Genomic DNA, 7,082 nt, shown 5'->3' with positions numbered 1-7,082 from the left:
GAATGATCATATAATCCTCTGTTCTCAAGATATCAGCCGGACAAATACATGGAACAATGTCATACTTATTGTCCAACAATTTGTTTCTCGATCTCCGATTTGTTTGACATAGAACTTAATCGAACACATCAATTTAGTTCTGACCAGGCCCGATACATAAGTCAAAACAAAATCATCGAGGGGCCCAAAATATCGCTTTTAATCCTCCTAGGACTAAAAGGAACAAATAAACTTCGACTTATATGCTTGTACTAACTACTTATCTAATTGTACACAACAACAAGTTTTATATCATCAAGTTACTGAAGCGGTTTCATACTATCAATGCACAACCAAATCATAGTCTACAACTCATATCTCTTGGTTTGAATACTTATATGATATTATCATCTCATGATCACTCGAGATAAATTCCATGAAGTGATACAAGTGAGCATGGGTTTAATCCAATACTCAGACCTTGTGAGCACTCATGAATGTTGCACCAAACTTTGCTATGTCTAACACAATTCAGACAAATCTACAAGCCAAATTCATGATAGTCTTTCTTCAATATCTACTTCCAACGTATGATCGACTGTGGATAGTTTGAATAATGTAATTATTATGGAATTCAAAACATGGAAAGTGAAACAATAGTAAATGATCGACACAAGATACTAACTTTACTTATAAATAAAAAGCACCTTTTATTTATCATCAAATGTCAATTACATTCCAACTATTATAAGTTTTGAAAGCTATCTAATCATTAAAACTAATATCTTCCTTCATCCCGATGCGCCTCGCATGCTGTAAGTGATTAAACTTACTCAGTCCCTTCGTGAGGGGATCTACTAAGTTCTCATATACCTTGTTTTCCACGAGGATTCCTTCTATTCTATGTCTTATGAAGTGGTATTTTCTGTCGATGTTCCTGGATATGCCATGATCCCTTGGTTCCTTGGCTAAGGTGTGACAACCTGATATTTTGACTCTATGTAATGACCTAAAAAGTCAAGTATTGTAACCACTTTTGCATTAATGAAATTCACTTCGAAAATAAAATGTACGAAAGTCTCTATTGGGTTACCTACTATGCTAGATACTGTGTCAAGGTTTACAGAAATACTAAGAACACAAAAATCCGAGTTATAACGAAGAAGTTATGACCATTCTAAGATTTCCGACAAAACCGACAACACTGATTAACGAAAAACGCGAAGTTTCAATGAAATAGTTTTTAGCTTTAAGTATCTAAATGAAAGTTGTAGATATCATTAAACCGTGAGCGTACATAAAAAGAACGTCCAAATCTGACTTCGTATGAGGAAGTTATGATTTTTACAAGTTCAGTATATAACAGTAAACAGCTAAAAACTTGAAATAGAGATCGAGAGACTTTTGACCGAAACAACCTACATAAGGATTCGTTCAGCTAACGATCATCCACCAATCAAGGAAGCAATGGGTGAGAGTGAACACCCATTAAACTGCCATTTTATAGGCAGTAACCTTACACCTCCGTTATAGACTGGCTTTGTGCATAAGGCCTACTAACAGTAAGACTGACTTGATCTTATATATATATATATATATATATATATATATATATATATATATATATATATATATATTAAACTTATAATATTATAAAGTATGATGGTTGAATTTAATACTTTTAAAATTTTAGGGTTTGGAATTAAAGTATCTTAAGTGTGACTTTACAAATTCCAAAACTTGAAGACAAGTTTTGACACTATTCAAAACTTTTCATTTTCATAACTTATGAGTTTAATGAGTTTTTTGAAAAAGACTTTTGGTTTTCCATAACTTGAGGACAAATTATGGAATCCACTAAAAGACATTTAGATCAACAATTAAACTAACAAGAAGTGTCAAATAATATCTATGATCTAGACAAACTCATAAGCAAAAATAATTCACATCACCAATTTTCAATAAATTAGCTAATCACAAAAACTAATACAAATATTGAAACTTTAACAATTATATTCTAATTGGACAAGCATGATCATTACCTTATGAAAAAACAGGTTTCATGATTCAAAAAACAGTTTCGGGTAATGATCCTGATCCAATTTCTAGCCAAAAGTCGAAAATCTGCCCACTGGAGCACCAACTCGGCGAGTGCATGAACTGGACTCGTTGAGTTGGTCATTTAACAAAGGGATTCGGTGAGTCACCCAGTGGACTCGGCGAGTTCACTGGGCAGAAGACAGAAATTCGATTTTTTACGCTTTAAAAATCAATATAACATCAAGTATAATAGAAAGCAAGCCTAGGCTCTGATACCACTGAATGGTTTTGAGCATCTTAACAACCTTAAGGTACACATACAACCCTAAATGCTTTGGATATATGTTTTCTCTAATTATACAAGCAAAATGATTTTCCAAAGCATTTCCCTAATTAGCATACAAACATGGGTACTAGTATAACAAAAGTCTAGTAAGAACACATACCTTTTCTTGTAGCTTGATTGCTTGGACCTTTAAGATATTAGCACCCTAAATATGATGCCTCAAATGCTTCACACAACACCACCAACAATGGAGGACTTGAGAGAGCATGACTTTCACTCAAAATCGGCTATGGCTCTTCCAAGAACACTAGGGTGCAAATTTTAAGAGCTCATGGGTTTCTTATATAGTGTGGCAAAACTAGGGTTACACCATCTAAACCTAATGTGCATGACCTTCCATATTCCTTATGATCCATGGGTTTAAACGTCCATGGATCATCCATGGGTTGTCACATGGTTTTAGTCCAACATAAGGAATCATGGATCATTGGCCCATACCATAAGAACGAATGATTTACCAAATCAACCCCTTATATTTAACTAGTCTCTTTTGATCAGAAAATTAATTCCAAACTAATTCTTGATAAATACTAATTAAATAATATGATTTCATATTACTATATTAGAACTTATAATATATTAATAAACCATAAATATCCACTTCTCATAAGTCAATCCTTACAAATTGTTCCGATGCCATGCAACCTAAATGGACCATGCTACTATCGGGTTAAGTACATACCAATTATAGTTATGGATATAGACAGTAAATCCAACATATAGATCTAGCCTTGAATGGAGTCCTAGTGGATAAAGTTGAAAACTTTATACATTAAGTGATTGAATAAAACTAGATCTGAGATTATGAGATTAGATCTAAAAGGATTAAGCTCTTAATGAAGCTTATGGCAATCTTCCTGTTCCCACGATGTGGTAATAGGCTTTCCATGACATGGTGGTTCTCAACTTTGTGACTGTTTTGTTTAGGATTAGCCACGAAGTGGCCAAGAGCTTGCCACGACATGGTGTTCGTTAACTTGTTGATCGTTGATGTTTTTTGACCATTGATTATTGATGTTTTGACCAGTTTGACCTTTGGTCAAACTTGAAGCTATTAAGTTATTGATTAAGGTCTGGCTTTTTTTGGTGATATTCGATTTGCAAGTCTGATCAGCATGAAGAGATGAAGTGTTGCTATGTGTCACACCCCCAAACCGGAACGACATAAACGTCCGGGGTGGGGGACATCATGTACAATATCACAACAATTGCATAATAGTAATCAAAGGAAACGCAACCATTACATCGATAAAATATAGTGTTTACATCTGTTCATTACATAGTTTGTATAACATCAAAAGTGTATAGCAAAAGTATAAAATATGTGACTCTTTAAAGCTCCATCTTCTCAAAACCTGTGGGTGTGCCTGTCTAGCGGTTCCTTGAGAATACAAGTAGTTTTAAAAGTGTATCAACATTTAAGTTGGTGAGTTCATAAGTATGTTTTTAAGATGGAAAGCTTGTTCTTGATATTTGAAAATGTAATAGTGTACTTCCAGAAAATCCAATATTTTCATTAGTAAATTAAATGTAGTCTTAAGCCTTAAGACCAAAATGTATGTAGTTACTGTATTCTGAAATAGTACACTGTATGGTTATTAATAAATAAAACTATATCATGAATGTTTCTTGAAATTTGTATGATGTACTAGCATACTCTATACTAGAAGGTAGAATACTATAGTAGTGTCTATGGTTGTTTGTATGAAAACCTTCTTATATGAGTGCCTGGAATCCACCAGTTATAGTGTAAAATAATGTACTGTAGTTTCATTATTTAAAATAAAACTTTTTGTATGAGTGCTTGGAATCTACCAGTTCCAGCGTAAAATAGTGTGCTGTAGTTTTATTACATAAAATAAAACCTTTGAAGTAGTGTTAATCCCGTAAACAAATGTTTTAGTTGATATTATTGTGAGTTTCATATAACCATGCTTGATATGACCTAGTGGCCTCTACGATGTTCTTAATGCGTCAGAATGTTACAATATTTCTCACCGTAGGCCTCTCGGCCTAGCTATTGCAAGCAGCTCAGGTGCGAGATTGTCAGTCCCGTATAGATCTACACACAAATATGAAATAATTTTCTTAAATTGATAAATATCATATTTACATTTAGTTTTTCTAGATATTTCATCTTTACCTATTTGTGAATAACCAAATATGAAATAATCTTCTTAAATGATAAATATTTCAATTAATCAAGCAATTAAATTTAAGAAATATTTCAATTAATTTGGATAAGTTGTAAAGATAGGAGTTTCATATATATAATACATTGTAAAGAAAATCTAACTTTTTCTAAAAATAGATTGAATATAATAATATTATTTCTTTTAAGACGTCTAAATTATCAAGCTAATAGTACAAGCAACCACCAATAAAATAATATTAAATTTTAAACTTAACCCTATTTAAATTAAATTGTACAAAAAATAATACATTACATACAACTTAACTTGCCAATGCATTCTGAATACAATAAATGAAAATTAAGCTGGGTGTTTTTCCTTCTTATCTTTGTTTATCTTGACCTCATCCTAGATTTATTAAATTTCCATTTAATCCGACAATAAAAAAAAAGGCATATTAAGCGGTGGACCAAACTCAGTCAACATAAAAATTGGACCAAGTCATCAGACCTCAACTAAAACTCAAAAGGGAAAATGACTCTTGAGGGTAATTAACTTTTGCGTTTGTACTAATTTGTTTTTTTTTTGTCTTCAATATAGCATTGAACTTGTTGTTTGTGTTCACCATAACCCTTTTGATCGGCTTTTGACCTGTGATAGCCGGTCAAAGGGTTATAGTGAACACAAACAACAAGTTTGATGGTATATTGAGTACAAAAAAAGGAAAAGGACCAAATGAGAGCAAAATCAACAGTTGGTTACCTTTCTGAGTCATTTTCCCCGAAAAGTTAAATGAAATTAAAGTTGCGAAATTATCAAAGACTGCAACCTTCTTTGGCTATAACGTATATGAAGAGCATTTCAGAGGGGTAACTTCGTTAAAACGTGGTCTATGCTATGCTTACTGTGGTTAGCTATCAACACATCTCTTCAAAATGATATGATTGTGTATGAGAGTTATATTTATCAGCATAAACGTTTACCTCAAAGTATATTATGGTGATGTGTCTACAAAACCAACATGATATTGTACATATTGATGTTGTATCTCATCCCATGAATTCGATCTTAAAGCTAATTAAACTCAAAAATCACACCACTTGTGATTCCACTCGTTTGTACACTTGTCTAGAATCCATGATACGATAAATCATTCAATTGGAAATGTAAATGTAGTCATGAAATGGGTCTGCTTAGTCAATATTCCCCTAATAAATATTCAAGTGCATTACAAAGTTGTACATGTATGAATAATGTTCCTTCGTGGGTTATGTTTTGAAGAGAAGCAAGAATAAATCTCATAAAATCATCAATATCAGTAGGAGATGACATGAGATTTGCGGTAAATAAGTAAAGGGAAAATGACTCAGGAGGGTAACCAACTGTTGAGTTTGTTCTCATTTGGTCACTTTCCTTTTTTTTTTTTGTACTCAATATACCGTCGAACTTGTTGTTTGTGTTCACCATAACCCTTTGACCGGCTATCACAGGTCAAAAGCCGGTCAAAAGGGTTATGGTGAACACAAACAACAAGTTCGATGGTATATTGAATACAAAAAAGAAAAAAGAAAAGGGACCAAATGAGTACAAACACAAAAGTTAATTACCCTCAAGAGTCATTTTCCCAACTCAAAATCCCTTAATCTCGATCACCCTTCCCTCTTTATCCCTAACGTCCAATTCTCATAATCAGAAATCTTTGTCTTGCTCTACGACTGACGTGGCTTTTCTTCTTGGTGCGGTTTTACTCAGATTCAACAAGGTACCCCATCAGTACCGCATCACCAGTGCACATCACCAACGATCTTCAAAATGATGAAAATGCAAAAGGAAACAAAGAAACGGCGACACTATGAACAGGTCAGGCGAAATACATGACACATTTTTCCTGTTTCTAATTTGAAAACTTGTTTGTTTGAAGGATATTTTTTTAGTGATTTTAATGAAGGATGGGGGTTTTATTTGAATCTTGAATTTGTTTTAGTTTGCTTTGATTTTAGGTTTTTGGCTGAACTTGTTGAAGGTATGTTCTAATTGTTGTTTGTTTGTGAAGTTTTCCATTTTTCTTGTGGATTTTGCTCTCTTGTTTTTGTCTTCCTCTATAAGAACCTTTATTTTTCATTTGAAATCTTGTATAAGAAAAAAGAAAATCAAAAGCTGCATCTTAATAGCTTTAATCGTGTTCGTCGTTGCTGGTTCTTAGACTGATAATCAAAGCTAATTGTTGCAGGTTCTTAGACCAATAATCAAAGTTAAATATTGGTTGCAGATCAGGTGTTTGATGAGGTATGGAGTTTCTGTAATAAAAGTGAAATTACCTACTCATCCCTAGCATTAAACAAGTCATTATCTGTTTGGTTCTGATTAATATTCATATTTTTTTAATTTTTTTCGTAGTATTGTTAGTTTTTAGGGGTTTTAGAGAGGATTCCACAAAATACCTCACATATAATGCTGACTTATAATGCTAACTTATTAGTTTTTTAAAAATTTGGTGATGTGAAGATCAACAAAATACCCTACATATAATGCTAACTTATTAGTTTTTTACAAATTTGATTTAGGGTTTATTTGCGTCAGAATGG

Source organism: Lactuca saligna, chromosome 4 (genome assembly GCF_052625555.1).
Source record: "Lactuca saligna cultivar CGN05327 chromosome 4, ASM5262555v1, whole genome shotgun sequence".
Taxonomy (NCBI): domain Eukaryota; kingdom Viridiplantae; phylum Streptophyta; class Magnoliopsida; order Asterales; family Asteraceae; genus Lactuca; species Lactuca saligna.
This window is presented reverse-complemented; position numbering follows the sequence as displayed.